We start from the raw sequence: 21,546 nt of genomic DNA, 5'->3' as shown, positions 1-21,546 counted from the left end.
TTTAAAAAAAATTAAGTATTTTATTTCAATAAAATTAACTGATTAGTTAATCCAAGAGCAGTTTGACTTTTTTCATTTTTAAATATATTTTTTATTGTTGATAGTATTACAGATATCTCCCATTCTCCCCCTCCCATCTTCACCCCCCCCCCCAATCTTCACTACCCTATTGCCTGTGTCCATGGGCTATGCATATAAGTATGTACGTTCTTTGGTTTACCTCTTTTTGGTTGTCCTTTGAATAATACTTCGTTGTTTCAGAATAGCTGAGAATTAAGTTGTATGAACATGATTAACTTTTTAAATAATAACAAATGAATCCTTAGACTTGGGTTATTTTCAGTTTCTAAAGCTTATATCTGTGGTGCACTGAATATCCTTATATGTATCTTTGCATACTTCTTTATGTGTTTTTTAGACTCAGAAAAAGGCTTCTTTTGATGGATATTGCCAAATTGCTCTTTCTATATAGGTCGGACCAAATTACCTAACATTTAAAAAATATACTTTGAAATTTCAAGCTTATGAAAAACTCACCAGAACAATACAAAGAACTCACATATACTCCTCACCCAGATTCCAAAATTGTTAACATTCTATCACAATCCGGGCATGCGCTATCTCTCTTTATAGTTCTTTCTCTGAATCTTCGGAGGGCACGATGCAGACATAATATCCCATCATCTATAAACATTGCAGTGTGTGTTTCCCAAACCACATCTATCCTGCTACAGCTCCTCCAGGCAACCCTCTAAGAATACCAACCCCCATCCAATGCGCAGACCCCTTTCAAATCAACTGTCCCAACACCACACCTTCTCCCTGTGGCCCAGGACCTTCGCCAAGAATAGGCATCTCCAGTTCCTTCCAATATGGAATAGTTCCTCCGTTGTACCTGTCTTTTGAGTCTTCAACAGTTTGAGAGGTACGATGACCCTCAGACCCACCCGATGCTTCCTCAGTCCAGACTCGGGTCATGCTCACTAGGCAGGAAGACCGCAGTACACAGAGGCGGTGGTGTGTGCTGTGCTCCCTCAGTGCCTGTGGCAGGTGGTGCCTGGCAGCGACCATCGCATCCTGGAGATGTGAGCTTTGGTGCCTGGTTATGTCGGCGTCTGTTCCGTATCCCTACCTGAAGCTCACCACTTCCCTTTAGTAACGATCAGTCTGTTGTGGGGACTCTTTCTGAGTTTATGTCACTATTCGGTCCCTGTCATCCTCCTCCAATGGATGACTCCTGCAGGATCAACGACTTCGGTGGCAGCTGCTAAATGGGACTTTCTGTTTCCATTTTTCTTATTATACTTGTTAGGTTTCTATTGTGAGGAAAAGCCTTTCCCTTTGTCACATTTATTTGAATCAGCAGGAACGCATGCATTCTTATTTTATAATCCTTTCTATCATTAGTTATTTTGATGTCCAATTGTCCCAGATTTGCCTGGTAGGGAGCCCAGTGTCCTTGGATATGTGTCCATCATTCATTAATTATTTACCTTCTGGCACAATGAGATATTCTAGGTTCATCTGCTCATTTTGCATTTTCCCTACCTCCGCCTTGGAATCAATCATTTCTTTGATCAGCTCTGGTTCATTTCAGTGGAGGTTGATATTTAAAGCGGAGATTTGGGCACTCACTATGCACGTGCTACTGGGGGGTCATCGCCTCTGTCTATCTATGTATGTGTATCTATCTGTCCATCTACCTATGGATCTAAGTATCTATCTGTCTGTCTACCTACCTACCTATGTATGTGTATCTATATATCTATCTGTCCATCCATCTATGGAGCTAAGTATCTGTCTGTCTACCTACCTACTTATGTATGTGTATCTATGTATCTATCTGTCCATCCATCAGTGGAGCTAAGTATCTGTCTATCTGTCTACCTACCTACCTACCTACCTATGTATGTGTATCTATATATCTATCTGTCCATCCATCTATGGAGCTAAGTATCTGTCTGTCTGTCTACCTACTTACCTACCTACCTATTCCCTGGGTACAGAATTTAATATATCATATATACTCGTATTTGATTAATTTTACTATTAAGTATATTATTTGGATTATTTATATTCTTATTATTTTTGCATTGACCTTTTATGTTTTTTTATTATTTTTCAAATACAGTTTACATTTCATATTATTTTGAATTAGTTTCAGGTGTATAGCATAATGGTTAGACTTAACTATCAAGAACCAAGAGAGAGGAGTTAAAGTTTTCTACTCTTGTATTTCTATTGGCTTCACATTGTATTTATCAATAGTTTTTCTTTCCTATATTTTGATGCTACATTATCTGGAACGTAAAGTGTCATGACATATATTGTCACTGTGTTTTATATCCTCTGTCATTATGGGTGATGCTTTTTCTCATTGAATAATTTTTGGCTTGAATTCACCCTTTCCTGATATTCCTACCATGGATCCTGGTTTCTTTCACTTGCATTTGCCTGGCATATCCTTGAAAATCATTTTAATTTCAACTCCTGTCCAGTGCTTGTCCTTGCCTCCCACTTCCTCTACTCTCAACTCAACTCACCAGTTACTGATACAGTTTATCATATGTCTTTACTTTTTTATTATTTTTATCATTTTTTATTTTTTGTCTTTACTTTTTTAAAAGTAACATACTCAAACCTCTGTTTCTTGATTTATCAAGAAACAAAACAGTGTATAATAATGTAAATCAATTCTTTACTAAGAAAGATTACCAATGTAAGGATTCATATTTCCTCCCCATCCCAGTTTTGTTATGATCTGAGATTTTTATCACAGTGCATTATATTCTATTTTAATTATTTATTTTTACATAATATAGACAGTTAAAGGAATTATATACTTTTCATTTTGACTTAAAACTAATGTTCACAGTTATGGGGCCTTAGTTTTATATTTAAAAGAATCCAAGACTCAGTGTTTGTTCTTTCGTTCAGTAGCTTCCTTATTTCTGACTTATTTTGAATTATCTTTTGGTTGTCTGAGTTTTATTATAAAAACATTTTTAAAAATTGTTGGTGGACCTAATGGTCCCCAAATGAATATAAATAAAACAATTCTTGGGAATAAAATTCTTAAGTCATAGTTTTGTTCCCTCAAAACTTTGCAGATGTTACTTTGGTCTTCTGACATCAAATGTTAATATGGAGAAACTGAGGGCGTACTAGAGGCTTCCTCTTGTTGATAGCTTGGCCTGAGTGCTTATACACTCCTTAAATCCTTTAAGGTGAGCATCTTTTATTGCTTTTTAGAGAGAGAGGGAGAGAAAGAGAGAAACATCGATATGAGAGTACAACATTGATGGGCTGCCTCCTGCATGCCTCTACCCGGGATAGAGCCTGCAACCTGGGCATGTGCCCTTGAGCGGGAATCACCCCAGCAACTTTCTGGCGCACAGGACGACACCCAACCAACCAATCCAGGGCAAAGTTGAGCGTCTTGATCAGACTATATCTTGTTTATCATCTGTCTGTAATGCAGGGGTCCTCAAACTACGGTCCGCGGGCCACATGCGGCCCGCCAAGGACATTTATCTGGCCCGCTGGGTGTTTTTGCCGCCGCTGCCTGTCCTGCTTAGCAGCTGACTTAGCAGTGTGCATAGGAATTTGTTCATAGTTTGTTTTTTTTTAAACTATAGTCCGGCCCTCCAACGGTCTGAGGGACAGTGAACTGGCCCCCTGTTTAAAAAGTTTGAGGACCCCTGCTGTAATGTTTTTGCAATGCCATATACTCTTCCCATCATCATATTCCGTTTTTTTCCTTTATTATATAATGGATTATTTTTTATGATGCATTTGTTTTGTTCTCTTATTTAAGGCTGCTCCTCTGTATGTTTTACTTCCATTGTCTGTCACCCATAACAATCATCTTCTCTAATTGGTCCTAACTCTTTGACCTGAAACTCATCCTGGATTCTTCCCGGCTTCACCATCCAACTAGTGACCCTGTCTATGCTCTGCCCCACAGACTGCTCAATAACTTTTTGCACAACCTCCAATCTCTCTTGAACCCAGTTTCCTCATGAAGGAAGAGGCATCTATGTATCAGATCCATGTAGTGTTTTTCCCCCATCAAAATTTCAATCATATGATATATGCAGAACATACTGTCCTGCATGATTTTTTCATGTTACAGTGTATCATGTATGTCCTTCTATATTGTTGAATATTCTTCTACCTAAGGGTTACGTGCTCTACAATATTCCATTGTTAAATAATGAAATTGTTTGCTTTTTTCTGGTCACTTCTATGAACACCACTGCAATAGACTTCCCAGAAGCTAACTCTGAGCATGACTGTGATTGTTTCCCAATAGTAAATTCCTAGGAATGGAATTGCCCGCTCGCAGGATACGTACTTTTTAAGGCTGTTGCTGCATATTGCCAATTTGTAAACGTTGTTCAGTTTGGAAATTGAAACTATTTACCCAGTTACTCAGACCAAAATTCTTGAGTCATGTTGCATTTTTGCACTTTGTGTATCTGTAGGATTTCTGTAGGATCCCTGGAAATGGGTTTGCTGAACAAAAGGGTATGCTCATTTACCATTTTGGTAAACACTGCCAAATTGTCTTCTAAAAGTATTTACCCAATCGAATATTCTTATCCATAAATGTCCTCTCTCTCTCTCCTCTCTCTCTCTCTCTCTCTCTCTCTCTCTCTCTCTCTCTCTCTCCTGCCCTCCCTCTCTCCCTCTCTTCTTCCTTCCCTCCCTTCCTTTTTCCTTCTTTCCCTCCTTCCTTTTTACAACTAAATACTTTCATAGTGTTAGGTAGTTTTTCCTTTTTTCATATAGATCATGCATATTTATTTTCCAATTGATTATTGCTGGAAATCTAAGAAAGCCATTGAATTTTGTACATTTTTTGGCCTTACTGAAACTATTATTATTTCTAACAGGTTTTTAATTGATTTTCTTTTGTGTGTATTTCTAGGGAGAAAATGATCTAATGTGCAAATATTGATCATTTTGCTTCTTTTCCTAATATCTACAGATATACCTCTTATTTTGTTGTCTTGCCTGGTGACTTTAGTAGCACTTCAGAAGAGATTGCAAAAGCGATGGTAAATGATAGTGTCCTTGTCTTTTCTCATGATTGACGGGAAATGCTCCTGTTCTCTCCCCATTGAGCATGATGCCAACCATCATTTGATGGGCAGTGTGTGATTTTTTTTTGGTCATGCTACAAAAATATCCTTCTATACTAATCTTATGAAACATTACTCTCAGGGATAGATGTGATTTATTTATTTTTAGAAAGAGAGGGAGAGGGAGGGAGAGAAACATCGATGTGAGAGAGAAGCATTGATCAGCCGCTTCCTTCCCACCTCCTGCTGGGGCTCCCCATTGGACATGATGCCAACAACCCGGGCATGTGCCCTGATGGGAAATCACACTGGGGACCGTTTGGTGCACAGGACAATGCCCAACCAACTGAGCCACACTGGCCATTTGTTTGTTTATTTTTTTGTTAGTCCTCACTTGAGAATATTTTTTCCATTGCTTTTCAGAAAGAGTGGAAAGGAAGGAGGGGGAGAGAGACAGAGGAGAGAGAACATCAGTGTGAGAGAGATACATCAATGGGTTGCCTCTCACAGGCACCCCAATTGGAGCTGGGGATCCAACCTGCAACCTAGGCATGTGCTTTTGGCGGGGAATTGAACCACCCTCCACCCTTTGGTGCATGGGCCGACGCTCTAACCGCTGAGCCCTACTGGCCAGGGCGGCTAGATGTTATTTTAAAACATTATTTTTTAGGCATTTATTGAGGTTGTTCTTTTTCTTCTTATGTTCACAGTCTATCAAATTTTGAACAATCGTCACTTAATTTCACATTTCTTCTTTTGACATGCTATTTAATTTACTTGCTAATAGTTTACTTAGTCTTTTGCCAGTGTATTCATAACTGAATCTGCGATGTTCCATTTCGTGCTTTGTCTACTTTTTACATTGAGTCCTGCATAATTGATAAAAATAATTGAGAATTTTCTTTCATTATGCATTGGTACTGTTTAAACGGCAACAGACTTCTATGGTAGTGAACATTTGAGAGGATTCTGCTTTGTCTGATGTTAACACTGTGGCTTTGCTTTTTTTGTTTTCATTCCCTAGAACATCTTTGTTTTTCCTCTTACTCATAATCTTTGAGTCATTTTGTTTTACTTAGTGTTTTGTTGGCTTTCTGAAGCTGTATATTGTGTTTTAACTAAGTTTTTCTAAAGTATGTGTTTATTCCATTTTCATTTATTGTCATAATAATTTCTGTTGTTTAAAAGTGTTGTTAGGTTATTTTATTTTTTGTTGTGATTCATTGTGGAAAGATAGATTTGTATCTTTTGCTGTGTTATTTATAATTTTTAAAGTAATTTAATGGCTATATAGATTCTGTTTTTTAGATCTCTTAACCGAATAAAAATTAATCCTACATTCTCCAATTCATCAATTTTGTAAGCAAGACCCTGTCTATTTTCTCTCTCTCTCTGAAAGAGGAAGAAAATGCCACTTTTTAACTAACCTTTATTTTCTCCTCTGTCAAGCTTAACTCCAAATCTAATCCACCAGATTTGTGTATCCTGAATTTCTATCCCAGTGTATTATAATGAAACTAGAGGCCTGGTGCATGGATTTGTGCACTGGTGGGTCCCTCGGCCTGGCCTGTGCCCTCTCACAATCCGGGACCCCTTGGGGGATGTCGGACTGCCGATTTTGGCCCGATCCCCACAGGCCAGGCTGAGGGACCCCACCGGGCCTCTAGTATGCATATAAGATCTTTGGTTAATCTCTCCCCCTCTCCCCCTTTCCCTCTGAGGTTCATCAGTCTGTTCCTGGTTTCCATGCCTGTGCGTGGTGGTCAGTGCACATCAGAGCTACTGGTCGAACGGTCAAACAGTTGAATGGTCGAACAGTTGCTTAGGCTTTTATACATATAGATTATTATCAATACTGTATTATGTTCCTTTCTCTGTCAAGGAATTTAGTATTTTCAGTTTATAACTATATTTCTCACAGTGACTGAGTCTTATTTCCATGTTTAGAATTTGGATGGATCTGGCTCTCATCCCAGCCCTCCCACAACACAACTTTCATGTTTAAAAATACTTATTCATTCAACTAGTTCTCGAGAAAGAGTGTTTAGGCACTCTCCTCCTCACGTCTCCCAATGTTTAACATCTTGTCTGTTTCTTAACAGGTGACTGGCACCTTGGCTGGGTGTAGAATTCTGGGATTGTTCTTTTTATTCTTTTAAACCTTGTTTTGTCTTCTGACAGCAAATTATATGGCAGAAAAGTCAGAGCCCTGCTTCTTCTGTACAGATATTTACATAAAATGAAATAATTTTTTATCGGAATTTGACTTGGTCTTGCTTTTTATTTTGTCCTCTCCTTGATGGGCTGCTTGGAGCTTCAATATGAGGTCCTGTTTTATAGGAGGAAAGATCTCTAAGTCTTTTGTGTTCCCAACACTGTATCTGTCCAGTATGTTCTGATCTCTTTCTTCGGAATACCTATTATCTTATGTTGACTGTAGTCCTTCCTCCATGGGTTTTCTCATTTTTGGTCGTTTGTCTCTATATTCTGCATTATTTTTCTCATGTCTACCCTCTACTTCACTGATTTGGGTTTCTTCAATGAGAGTCTGTTTTTCATTGCTTCTTACACCATTTTTAAAAATGTTACAATAGCATTGTGTTGTTTCCTTAATATTTTTTCTTAGAATTCTGTTATCCTGATCTGTTTTTATAGGATCTCATTTTTCATCCTTTTTTCTTTGTAGTCCTTGACCTTTTCCCCATTCCAGTGAGAATAGGAAGTAGATTGGCCCCAAATTTACATCTGTTCTATGGGTTCACTTTTCAGAAACATACTCTTCATATTCCTGTGCTGCTGTGTTTATTTCATTTTTTTTTGTAAAGTTTTTGCTTATGTCTCCTTTCTTCAACTTCAAATAGGATTCTATTTAGAATTTTAATTTGCCTCAGACTAGCATGGACAGATTTTCTTTGAAGATTCCCTATACCTCACACTCCACCCCTATTTTTCTGAGTAGCTTTGAATTATCTTACTAGAACCATATAAGTGTCTGTACATTTGGATGTGTTTAAGGAAAGATTTTAAAGGATACAAAACCAACAGAAAATATTGGTTACTTCAAGGCAGAATTGGAAGGAGAGAGAGACTATTAACTTTTTCTTTAAAAACCTCTTTTTAAAAATATAGATGAACATTATGAATATTAGATAAAATTTTAAATGACTAATTACCATGTGAAAAGATGCTTGACCTTGCTGATCTCCAATGAAATGCAAATTAAAATGACACTGAAACATCATCTCTGGCACATCAATTGGAAAAACCATTAAAATTTTATGAAATCTAATATGCCAAAGATATGGGGCAAGATGCACTATTTAAAAAAATGTTTTAAGGACCGTATTATGTAACTTTCAATACTACGTCAGGCATTTTAAGATTGAGATGGGACTGTGGACAGAGTGCGTTAATTTAGTCTTTGTGTATTTTGTTTTCACTAAAGAAATATTTTATATGCTTTAAAGAACACTATGAACAAATTCAAAATCAGACTTTACTTGCCTTAGGATGGCCTTCAGTTTTTCTGGGTTGTTATGTTTTGCCTAAAATGCCGATTCCTCCACTGCTTTATCAAGAGCTGGACTTGACCAAACACATCAACATTATAAAATAGACACACACAGAGCCTGAGGGCTTCAAGTTCCTGTCAAGGTGACCTTGTAGCCCAGGTTGGGGGCTCTTGCCCTCAAACTCTACCCTGGAGAATCTGGGAATGTGAGGAAACGTGGATTTGTGGAATGGTTAGAAATCCCTGGGGAGACTGAAGGCTACCTTGAGCTGTGTGTGTACCTGTATGGTGTGTGTGTGTGTGTGTGTGTGTGTGTGTGTGTGTGTGTGTGTGTGCTGTGTGTGCATAATGTGTGTGCTCTCATGAATGTTGAGGGCAAGGGGAGAAGGCAAGCAAAGGCTGCGGTGGAGACATAGGTTAGAGCAGCGATTCTCCGGCCTGACTACACATTACATATTCATGCGCTAGATAACAATGTTTGTCGGAGGATGTCCTTGTTCTTAGGAGATCCATGTTGAAGTATTAGGGATGAAAAGTTGATGTCTGCAGCTAGTTTCAAAAGATTCAGCCAAACAAAACGAGAGAGAGAGCACAGAAATCGGGCAACATCCCGGTAAAGACCATACAAACATTCGTTGTACTATTTTTTTCAACTGTTTTGTAGATTTGTATCCCCCCCACCCCCACCCCATATACGATGTTGAGAAAATCTATACTCCCCTCCAGGCCTCATCTCGGGCATTCTGGTTTAATTAGTCTGTGATGCAGCAGCATTTAAAAACTCTCCATATGTGATTCTAGTGCAGAACCAGGATGAAAAGCCACTGGATTTTAAAAGTTCTGCTCCTGCCCTAGCCGGTTTGGCTCAGTGGATAGAGCATCGGCCTGCGGACTGAAGGGTTCTGGTTCGATTCCGGTCAAGGGCACATGCCCGGGTTGCAGGCTCACAGTAGGGGGTGAGCAGGGGGCAGCCAATCAATTATTCTCTCGCATCATTGATGTTTCTATCTCTCTCTCTCCCTCTCCCTTCCTCTCTGAAATCAATAAAAATATATTTTTAAAAAAAGTTCTGCTGCTTCCACTCTTTCTGAAATGCCCTGATAGCATCTCTGATGCCGCTTCACCGTAGAAGTAGGAGCCGCAGCCCTGAGTCCGGTGTCAGTGCAGTCAACAGCTGGGTGCTCTGCGGCCATTCTGGGACCGCGGCCTCTCAGGCCAAAAGAACTGGACACCTTAGAAGTCCATCTCTTCTGAAAGAAAGACAAGAACCTGAGTGCATTGCATTGAAGCAGAACTACTGTGACCGATGGGCCCAGAATTTAAAATAAGCATTATAAGAAGAAGAAAATAAGGGAAGATGTTAAGGGTATGAAGAAAAAGTACGGAATTGATTTAAAAAACAACAAGTGGAGCCTGGCCAACATCGCTCAGTGGTTGAGCATCGACCTAAGAACCAGGAAGTCATGGTTCGATTCCCGGTCAGGGCAGATACCTGGGTTGTGGGCTAGATCCCCAGTGTGGGGTGTGCAGGAGGCAGCTGATCAATGATTCTCTCTCATCATTGATGTTTATCTCTTTCTACATCTCCCTTCCTCTCTCTTTAAAAACCAATAAAAAAACATTTAAAAAAAAAAGAGAGAGAGGAGAAGAAACCTATTCCTGCATTAGGGAGACACATATGAACAGCAAGGAAAAATTCTAGATGTTTTTGGAGATGAAGCAAATTGCCAACAAACAAAAATCAGACTGACATGAAGAGACTACAAGAAGTAATATGGAAAATAAGGTATAGATATAAATATTGTCAAGGTCAATACACAAATAAGGGAAAATAAATTTGAGTATGGGACTTAAACTAAGGGCAACCACTACAAGACCAAAAGCTAAATGTATACTTTTGAATCAGCAAAAGGAAATTCTCTTTATCCTATGGAAAGTAGAAAAGAAAAGCAATCAAATTCTTGTAAGTGTATATTTAAAGTATGTCCTAATGTAACAATAATTGCAATAAATGAAAATGAATCAAACTCACTAATTAAAGACAGGGACCTAAAATTAGATTTTTTTTAAAAAGAGTCAGTATTGCCAAAACCGGTTTGGCTCAGTGGATAGAGCGTCGGCCTTCGGACTGAAAGGTCCCAGGTTCGATTCCGGTCAAGGGCATGTGCCTTGGTTGCGGGCACATCCCCAGTAGGGGGTATGCAGGAGGCAGCTGATCGATGTTTCTCTCTCATCAATGTTTCTGGCTCTTTGTCCCTCTCCCTTCCTCTCTGTAAAAAAATCAATAAAATATATTTAAAAAAAAAGAGTCAGTATTATGTGTGTGTTTTTTCAAAAATAAGAAATAAATTAAGCCCAGCCGGCATGGCTCAGTGGTTGAGCATGGACCTATGAACCAGAGGTCACAGTTTGATTACTAGTCAGGGCACATGCCTGGGTTGCGGGCTCGATCCCCAGTGTGGGGCATGCAGGAGGCAGCCAATCAATGATTATCTCTCCTCACTGAGGTTTCTATCTCTCCCTCTCCCTTTCTCTCTGAAATCAATAAAAAGAAAAAGAAAAGGAAGGAAGGAAGGAAGGAAGGAAGGAAGGAAGGAAGGAAGGAAAGGGAGGAAGGGAGGGAGGGAGGAAAAGAAATACAGTTAATACAAAAGGCAAAGAAAGTTAGACAAAGATTGGATTCCAGGTAAATATCAAAAGAGATCTAGGGTGGGGTGTAATTTCAGTATGTAACAAAATAACATTGAATGTAAATATTTCATAGTGAACAAAGCAAGAGGTTGTAAACTAGTAAAAGGAACAATATAAGAAGAAAATATAACCAACACAAAAATATATGCTCTTTGCCAAAGGGGAGCTGGTTGGGGAGCTAGGGGGAAAAGGTGAAGGGATTAAGAAGTACACACTGTTAGTCACACAATAGTCCTGGGGGTGTAAAACACAGCATAGGGGATGTAGTCAATAACATCGGAACAACTATGTAGGTGCCAGGTGGGTACTTGAAATATCAGCAGGACCACTTTGTAAAGTACATGATGGCCTAACAACTGTGCTGCACACCTGCAACTAACACAGCATAATACTGAATGTAAACTGTAATTGAAAAATACAAATTTTAAAAAGTATACACTATAAATATATGAAGCAACAATGGGGGAGGGCGGTTAGAGGCGGTTAGGACAGAACCTGGAGGAGATGTTGATTAGTCATTATTTATTGTTGGACATTTTAATATACTCCTCTCAGAATGGACAGGGTAGGTGGTCTAAAAGTGATCAGGAATATTTTTAAAATCTTCTCTATGCTCCCCGTGTTTTGTTTTGTTTTTTTTCTTTCTTTTCTTTTTCTTCCAGTGTTCTGAAATTTCACGATGATACACTTTAGCAGGAATCTGCTTTTGTCCCCATCCCTGGGTGCTAATGACCCTTTTCAACCCGGGAATTGATGTGTTTCTCTTTGGGGCAAGTAGTTGTTTTGTTGCGGACACTCCCTTTGTTTCTCTGGAATTCCTCTTTTTTGCAGGGGCTGTCTTTTGGACTTTGCTTTTGGTGCCTATGTTCTATATCTTTGTCCTTTTGATCTATTTTCTGGGAAACTTCCTCATATATTTCTTTCAACCCTGCTGTTGATTTAAAAAAGCACATTTCTCCTATCATATTTTTAATTTCAACAGCACTTCATTGCTCTCAGAATGTTGCTTTTTAAGAAAACAGAATCCCGTGCCTACTTCATGCTTGCAATGCTTCATTCCTTTAATACTTTGTAAAAAGATTTTCTTCTTCCTGAATCCTATTTCTTTCTTTAAATCCCACTGTATTGGTTTTTTTCCTTGCTGCTGTAACAAATTAACACAACACACACTGATTATCTTCTTATTCTGTAGGATAGAAGTTTAATACAGATTCCACTGGGTTAAATCGCGTTGTCTGCAGGACCGGGTTTCTTTCCGGGGCGCTAGGGAAGAATCTGTTTTCTTGCCTTTTCCAGCTTGTAGAAGCCACCTGCATTCCTTGTCTCATAGCTCCCTTCCTCGCCTTCAAAACCAGTAACTCGCACCACTCTGACTGGTTCTAGCTGACATATCTCCCTCTGACCATGGCCAGGAAGGGTTGTAAGCTTTTAAGGATCCATGTGACGAGATGGGGCTCATTTGAATAATCTAGGCTAATCTCATCTCAAAATCAGTTGATTGGTAACCTTAATTGCATTTGCAACCTTTAACCCGAAAATGTGCCATGGAACATAACATACGTATGCCCAGGTTGTAGATAAGGACATGGACATGTTGGGAGGGCATTATCTTGCCTACCATATCCTCCCCTTTTTTTGTTCTGTTCTCTGATTTTCACATTAAAGGTTTTCCTCAGTTGTCTGGTAGCTCTTAGTTACCTGAACATCTATACTATCTATACTAATAAAAGAGTAATATGCTAATTAGACCGGGTTGACCAGACATATTCTGGTTGTCTGGTCCTCCTTCTGGACAAAGCCACAGCGGTGGGGGCCAAGGCAGAGGTGGTTAGGAGCGATCAGGCTGGCAGAGGAGGGTAGTTAGGGGTGATCAGGCAAGCAGGCAGAGTGGTTAGGGGCGATCAGGCAGGCAGGCAGAGGTGGTTAGGGGTGATCAGGCAGGCAGGCAGAGTGGTTAGGGGCGATCAGGCAGTCAGGAAGAGGTGGTTAGGGGCAATCAGGCAGGCAGGCAGGTGAGTGAGCGGTTAGGAGCCAGTGGTCCCGGATTTCGAGAGGGATGTCCGACTGCCAGTTTAGGCCCGATCCCACAAACTGGCACTAAACTGGCAGTCGGACATCCCCCAAGGGGTCCCGGATTGGAGAGGGTGCAGGCCGGGCTGAGGGATCCTCCCTGCTCCCCCACCCCCCGCAGGAATTTCGTGCACCAGGCACCGGGCCTCTAGTATTTAATAATAGGGAACTAAGAAATTTATTGGAAGCATTAAAAACATTAGTGAGCAGAGCTTGTTAGCTGTATCACGTTGGGTAGTTGGCCATCTCCTGGGACAATGCCAATGTCAGGATCTTGGGGTCTTTCCCGTTGGGCTGGTCAGACTCGCCAGAGAAGAGAAGACTGTGACAGTGTCCTGCCGGAGGAAGGAGGATTGACCACCGCCGTTCTGCCAGCTGAGTGGGGAGGAGGCGTGGGGCGCTAGAGATCCAGGATGTGTGCATTTGCTTCTTCTGTTTTCTTCAACTAGGCTCGCTCGTTGCCTTCCCAGAGAGCAGACATTCAGCCTTCGGCCTGGGCGTGAGGCGGCAGGGAAGGCCTGGGGAGAGAGTCTGCTAACTCTTAAGCAGACTTTCTGTGTGTCCTCCACCTTTTAGTTGAATCCTCATCTCTACTTCCAGAGATGCCTGACAACAATGGCTGATACTGCGGGGGGGGATTCTGGAGTGTAAATTAAGTTTGTTCTTGGATTTACTTCTTGCTGTCTTTGAATTCAGCTTTCTTAGTTCTGGGCTAAATAAGCTTTACTTTTCATCTGCCCTTCAGCTTCCAAAATATTGTTGTTGCTTTTTCTTCTGTTAATCCTTGTTAATACAGGCTTTATTTGTTGTTGATAGATTCCTTATTGTCACTTTAATAGAATTTCTAAGGGGAGCAGACCTCAAAGCTTGGGTTCAATTCATCATTTTTAACTGAAAGTTGGTACATTTTTCTATATTTATTGAACCCTCCGGGTAACATGGAGCTGGGGAAGTGCCATAGCCATAGTAATATCCAATATCATATATGTTTAAATACCGGGCAACAGAGACTATTAAGCCCCACCCTCCCCAATCCATTTTCTAATTTACAATAGCCTCCAAAATTTTGGCCAACTTAAATATCAAAAACCATTAGGGCATCATTGAAAAACAGATATTTACTTATAAATCTTACTGGAATAATTTCACTTACATATACACATTTTAACTTATAGGTTATAAACTAATCTGATATGCTGTCTTTTCTTAAAGAAGCAGTGCTATTCCAACCCTTCACCGGCATCTTGGACGCCAGTGTCTGTCCGGACAGAGCTGTGTTGGGAATCATCAGACACAGTTTTCCACAGCGCGTGGTCCTCAGACCCACTTGGGGCATTCAAGATGCATCATGTTTGAATCTGTGTGTTTGCTCTCACGGAAATTTCTATCCCAAGCCACAGGGATCCATGATGTCAGGATGGGTTCGGGGTTGTTTAATTTGCTCTGGTGGCGTCTGTGCATGATCTCCACAGACAACCATTTCCTGTATTGATTTTGAAGTGAGCTTTCAAAGGCTTGTTTACGAAGACATCTGACACTTGCAATTCGGAGGTGCTACCTGCAGCAACAATTACTAAATCTCTGTCAAATGTCTCTGCCTTCCTTATTTACTGATTCTGTCAGGTGCCATCCCGCATCATCCCAAACCACCACTGATTGAGGTCATTTCAGGTTGATGTTTCTTCCCCAAACAGAATTTTTGTTCAAGATAAAGAAATTGAGAGCCTGGTCTCCTCTGAACCCAGAGGCCTGCCTTGAACTCTGGTCTGGTTGACAGTCTTTGGCCCAACCTTCCTTCTTCTGGCTCCTTTGGGAGCTCTATTTTTTAAAAAAATATATTTTTATTGGTTTCAGAAAGGAAGGGAGAGGGAGGGAGAGATAGAAACATCAATGATGAGGGAGAATTATTGATCGGCTGCCTCCGGCACACCCTACTCTGGGGAACGAGCCTGCAACCTGGGCATGTATCCTGACTAGGAATCGAACCGTGACCTCCTGGTTCATAGGTTGATGCTCATGCCAACCAGGCTATTCTTTACATTCCCACCTACTAGCCAGGGTCCCATGAAAAGGGCGGTCACACCAATTTCTTCCTTGTTGTCAGGTTAAAGAGTGACACACAGAAACGGAGTCCAGAATCTGGCCCACCCAAGGACTGAGGAGGTCCAGGTGAGGGTGACTGACAGCTGCTGAGATGGAGGAGCTGAGAGGCTACAATTCTGTGAACAGAGTGTGGTCCCTGAGAACCTACCCTCTCTCTGCAATGACTGGCATATTCCCAGCATTTAGAGATCTAGGTTAGCACCCCAAATCCAATATTACACCCTTGCTCAAAAAACCTCACTGGTCTTCTAAACAAGAGACAAAGTTTAGTCTAACATTCACATCTCCCTGGAACATGATCGCAGCTCACCTGTCCATTCTTCTGTGCAGTTTCCCCCAGCATCGCCCATCCTTCTTTGGTACACCTGGACAAACAGTCTGTGAGTCTGGACTTCTCCCTCATGCTTCTAATGTGCATTCAACACAATACAGCAGACAGTGTGGGCTTGGGATACAGGGAGACCTGGCCAGGAAGTCCATCTCTGCCATTGGCTAGCTGTGCGACTTTGAGAAAGCCACTTCAACTTCCCAAGTCTTAGTTTAGTTTAGTTTTTTTAAAAAATATATTTTTATTGATTTTTAGAGAGAAAAAGGCATGTGTCCCGACAGAGAATCTAACCAGCAACCTCTTGGTTCATGGATCGACACTCAACCACTGCATCACACCAGCCAGGTGGTTTTAATTTTTTTTTTATCTGTCAAAATGGGGACTAGGCCTACCTATCACACTCAGTGGTTGTGAGGTTTAAATGGAATAAGGTATGTGAAAGCTGTAGGGAACGAATTTTACCTGGCCCCACATTCCTGTGGTTGGGGGAGGGGCTTCCCATCCTAGTTCCCCTTTGGCTCTGTGGGCTGTCCATCATTGCAGCTTACTTCCTCCAACTGGACCACAGCCCGGGACAGAGATCCTGTTGGGGCAATAGAAGCCTTCCTGGGAATTTTCAAATTGGATGTAAGGGAGGAGGTGTGACATCTTTCCGATGGGATAGCTTGAAAGATGTGAGGGAGGGGATTGGTGTATCGGTGGCCCGGAAAGCCAGTGTGTAAGCATGAAGTCAGGAGAGAGTCCTGGCGGCACTGAACTTTGGGTTCTGGTTATTCCTGAGGCCAGCTGCAGCTCTTTCCTCCTTCAGCACACTTAGCCATCAACGGTCCTGTTTGCCCAGGGTGGGTTACCATAGGGTCCTGATTCCTACATCAAGTCACCTAATCCAGGGCTCAGGGAGTGGGGAGCCCTCAGTTGAAGTCTTTTGCCACCTGCATTCCCTCCCCTCCTCAGAGCCCGCGTCACTCCAGGTTTGTAGTACTGTCCTCTCCGTGATATCTTCCCATCAGGTCCGCGGATCTGTGTGAGCAGAGAAGCAGGCACCCGACCTGGTCTTCCTGGTGAGCTGGCTTGTGGTTCAAGCAATGTTAGAGGATCCATTGATGAACTCACAAGGCTCAGGCCACATCCGCAGGGCACCCAAGTCCTCGCTAAGGGGCGAGGATTCTTAGCAGCTCCAAGAAGGTTGCCGGGACTCCTGCCAGCTCCCCAGGAGGGTTGGATTTGGACTTCTATCCATCTCCACAGACCACCTTCATTTTCACTCAGACCCACCACGTGTCTGGAATTGGGGCCTGAGCGTCTGCGTGTTTGCCAAGCGTCTGGATGATAGTAACGTGCCCAGGGCTGTCTTTTATGATGCCCCCGAGTTAGCAGTTTTAGTTCTTGCAACTCCTGAGCAGAGTCGTTTGGAGAAAGCTACCGCTAAAGCAAGCCGGTGAGCTCAGCTTCGTGTGCTGATGGTCACAGAGGCCTCCTAATTACACGACTGCACAAGGGTCCCATAATTAGTGTCTGCTGTCCTGTTCCCGGGGTTGATTGTTCTGTGACAATGGCCGTGCTCAGCACTGGGCAGCCACATCCCGCTCAGCTCACTCCCCTCCACATTCCATTCTCATGAGAGAAGAGCCCCTGAGTTCTCAGCACTTTAACCCTCTCCTGCCAGGACCCTGAGGACTGGCGCTGAGGTGGGAGAGGGTCAGGATCTGGGGCTGGGCTCCCAGGGGAGCGGGAGAGAGACCCTGGAATGACTGAGCACTGGGGGCAGCTAGCCTGGGCCTCTAAGGCTAAGGCTCACTCAGAACTAATAAAGCGCACCTGTGGGGGCTGAGGCACGGCATCCATCTTCTTGGGTCTTCTGATTGTACCAGGATTGGAGCTGCACTGGCTAAATCCTCACCTCTTTCAGGCTGAAAAGTTGGCTAAGGGGGCAGGGGACTTACTTCTGACATGTCGTGGTGCAGTGACAACAACACACATTTGGAGCCCCCTCTGGGTAGCTCAGTTGGTAGCATCATTCCCATAGGCCAAGGTTGTGGGTTCGATCCCCAGTCAGGGCACATACAAGAATCAATCAATGTATGCATAAATAAGTAGAACAAAAATATATGTTTCTCTCTCTCTCTCTCTCTCTCTCTCTCTCTCTCTCTCTCTCTCTCTGTCATAATTAAAAAACCCATACAGTTGGTCCTAAAATGTGTCAAATCCTGGCTGCCAGTCACCATCTATGTGATTTTTGGAACATTGTTTAATCTCCCAGCTGCAGATCCCTCGTCTATAAAATGAGGATGAGAACACCCACCTCTATCTTTTGGCTATTCAGGTTGTTTCCACTTTTGTTTTTCTTTTACAATACTCTTGGCAGTAAGAGTTTAGCATTCAAGATTCTGACCAATGGATATACTTGGGGTGCCCATCAAAGCCATCGGAGACACTTTTACAAAATAAAGACCCAGATCCACTGAGTTGGAATCGATGAGGGCAAAACTAACTCAGGAATGGGCATTTGGAGAAAGTTCTGCAGGCCCCCTGATAGACATGGTTTGTTAAAACCCATCTCTGAGAGGCCTGGAAGGACTTAGACCCGTAACATATGGGTGGTTTTGCTGCGGCATCAATTTAAAGTGTGCACCCTGAAATACTGGAGCAAGTTAGCCAGGAGAGAACCAGCATAGACCTGTGTGTCTTCTCTAAGATTCTCTGTGTCCTAGACACTTCATTTGATTCTCTTATTTAACCCCAATTTTGTATTGCTAGCCTGAGCCCCTCCTCTGACCTCCAGACCCAGGTATCCCGCTATTTGCCTGCTCTCTCCACAGGGAACTGAATAGACACCCCCAGTGGAATTTGTCCCGATTGAATTCCTGATACCCCCAACCCCCGCAAACCTTCTTCCCCCTCAATCTCAATGGCAACTTAATTGCAACTGGAATCTTATATATTTTTAAGAAAAGCTTACCATACTCATGGCCACCACTCTATCCTAAGCCACCATCACCTCTCTTATGAATAATTGCTGTAACAACTGAACAGTCTCCCTGTTTTCACCCTTGACCTGCCCTAGTCCAATGTCACCTTAACCAGAATCCATTCCTGAATATCCCATCTCACATGTAATCCCCTTACTCCATGCTACTCACCTGCTTAATTTTTTCTTTTATGCACTTACCTTTAGCCAGGTGGAGGCTATGAGCAGCAGTGGGGAAGGCTGTCCAGGAGGGGGAGGTGTGGGGGGTGGAGGCCACAGGCAGGGGGGGTTCAGAGGCAGAGCAGAGGTGGAGGGTCACAGGCCCTCGAGCTGTCACATGCACCTTCCAGTCCTCCAATTTGCAACACGCTTCCTTTGCGACAGGAAAGTTACTCTCCTATCCTGTTTTCAGGAAATAATATTATTCGTGAAAGCCCACCTTGAAACTAATTACTTAATTGGTTCATACACTCAACAAACAATTTATTATTTAACTCTAATCCACACCAAGCTAGGCACTGGGGGGACTCTCCATAGTGATGTGTTTATAAATTTAGAGGCAATGTGAAACTGCTTGGATTTAAATGGGGAAACCAAGGAGAAATAAACAAATATGACTACGTCAAAATGAAAAGCTTTGCAAGAGAAACCAAGGAAAAAATAAACAAATGGGACTCCATCTAAATAAAAAGCTTCTGCACAGCAAAAAAAACCCACAAAAAAAAAAACAAAACACCATCATCAAAATGAAAAGTGAACCTATGGTTTGGAAGAACATATTCACCACTGGTACATCAGGTAAGGGGTTAATTCCCAAAATTTATGGAGTGCTCATACAACTTAACAGAAGGAAGACAATCCAATTAAAAAACGGGCAGAGGACCTAAAGAGGCACTTCTCCAAAGAGGACATACAAATGGCCAAGAGACAGATGAAACATTGCTCAACATCACTCATCATTAAAATGACAATAAATGACCTCACACCTGCCGGAATGGCTGCCATCAATAAATCAGCAAACAACAATTGCTGACGAGGATGTGGAGAAAAAGGAACCCTAGTACACTGCTGGTGGGAAGGCAGACTGGAATAACCACTATGGAAAACAATGTGGAGTTTCCTCAAAAAACTTCCATTTGACCCAGTGATCCCGTTATGGGAATATATCCTAAGAAGCCTGCAACACCAATCAGAAAGACTATATGCACCCCTATGTTCACAGCAGCATAATTTACAATAGCTAAGATGTGGAAACAGCCCAAGAGCCCATCAGTAGATGAGTGGGTAAAAAAAGCTCTGGTACGTTTACATCATGGAATACTACGCAGCTATGAAAAAGGATCTCTTACCCTTTGAGACAACATGGAGGTACCAGGAGATCATTATGCTCAGCGAAATAAGCCAGTCAGAGAAAGATAAATATCATTATCGAGTTCACTTACATGTGGAATCTAATGGACAAAATAAACTGACAAGATAGATCCAGAACATGTGGGGGAAGGGAGAGATTAACCAAAGAACTTGTATGCATCCTGGTATATGTATAACCCATGGACCCAGACATTCGTGTGGTGAAGGCCTGGGGAGGGGTTGGAGAGGGGAGGCGGGGGTCAATGGGGGAAGGAAAAAGGGGACACCTGTAATAACTTCAACAACAAAGATAAATTAAAAAAATAAATGGGAAAACCACAAATCACAGTTTTCTCGGCCAGCTCAAATTCGCTGCCTTTCAGAGGGCTCAGCGGTGTGGTTTTGCATCCTAGGTTGACGGGGCCTGCTGTGTGCTGGACCCAGGGTGGAGCACTGGAATTGCGGCCCTGTGATCCTCATGGGGCTGTTCATTTCATAGGAGGCCCGAATGCAGTGTCCAAAGGGAAACAACCTTTGGACGGACACAGCCTGTTTCAAAGCAGCTGAGGTTGGTTGCCTTTTTGGCCTTTGGTTTTTGGCGCTGGGCCAAAAAAAACCCACACACACAAAAAAAAGGAAAAAAAAAAAAAGAGGGTGTGGGGGGAAATCTCATCACAGATGCTGCTATTTAATCCACTGTCACTTTGGAAGGGTCCCGTTGAAGTTTTGATGGAAAAGATGCCTGGGTCCACCTTCAGGACAAAGGAGAATGTGACGAACACAGGGACAGAGCTGACAGTGTTTAAACACATGTTCAGAGATCTTTACTCTGTAACGGAGTTGCTGAGCAATAATGGGAGAATGCCTGACACAGCAGGGGGAGCCTGGCCAAGCCCCGCCCCCGGGGGCTGGGGAACAAAGGCCCCTCCTCCCAACGGCTGGGGAAAGGAAATGCAGAGTCCTGAGGCTGCGTGCTCCCGGTTCTTGCGTGGGGCAGTGCTGTGATGGGACAGGCGGTCTGCCCGTGTCCATTACTTTAGAGGCAGTGGATCAGAGGGGCTCGCAACAGGTGCCCTGGGTTCCAGTTCTGGCTTCACCCTGGTTGACGTTGCTTAGTGCACCCTCTCTGAATCTGTTTGCTCATCTGTAAAAAATGAGGGTCAACCTTAGGGTAATTAAATTTTTGTACACCTGAAAATTTTATAATGCTACGAACCAGTGTTATCCCAATACATTTAATAATAATATTTTTAAAAGAATAATGAGCGGATGAGCTCCACTTCCCGAGCTAAGTGAGGATCAGAGGTAACCACCTTCGGTGAGACAGTCGTCCCCAACCCCACACAACTCATCTCCACGTCCCAGATAGCATCTCAAGCAAGGCCAAGGGTTGCATTCAAGGTTCACGTGGCGGCTGCTCTTGTCCTTGGCCACGGCC

The sequence above is a fragment of the Eptesicus fuscus genome, chromosome 12, assembly GCF_027574615.1.
Source record: "Eptesicus fuscus isolate TK198812 chromosome 12, DD_ASM_mEF_20220401, whole genome shotgun sequence".
Taxonomy (NCBI): domain Eukaryota; kingdom Metazoa; phylum Chordata; class Mammalia; order Chiroptera; family Vespertilionidae; genus Eptesicus; species Eptesicus fuscus.
The sequence above is the reverse complement of the archived record's forward strand: the minus strand, read 5'-3'. Positions refer to the sequence as shown.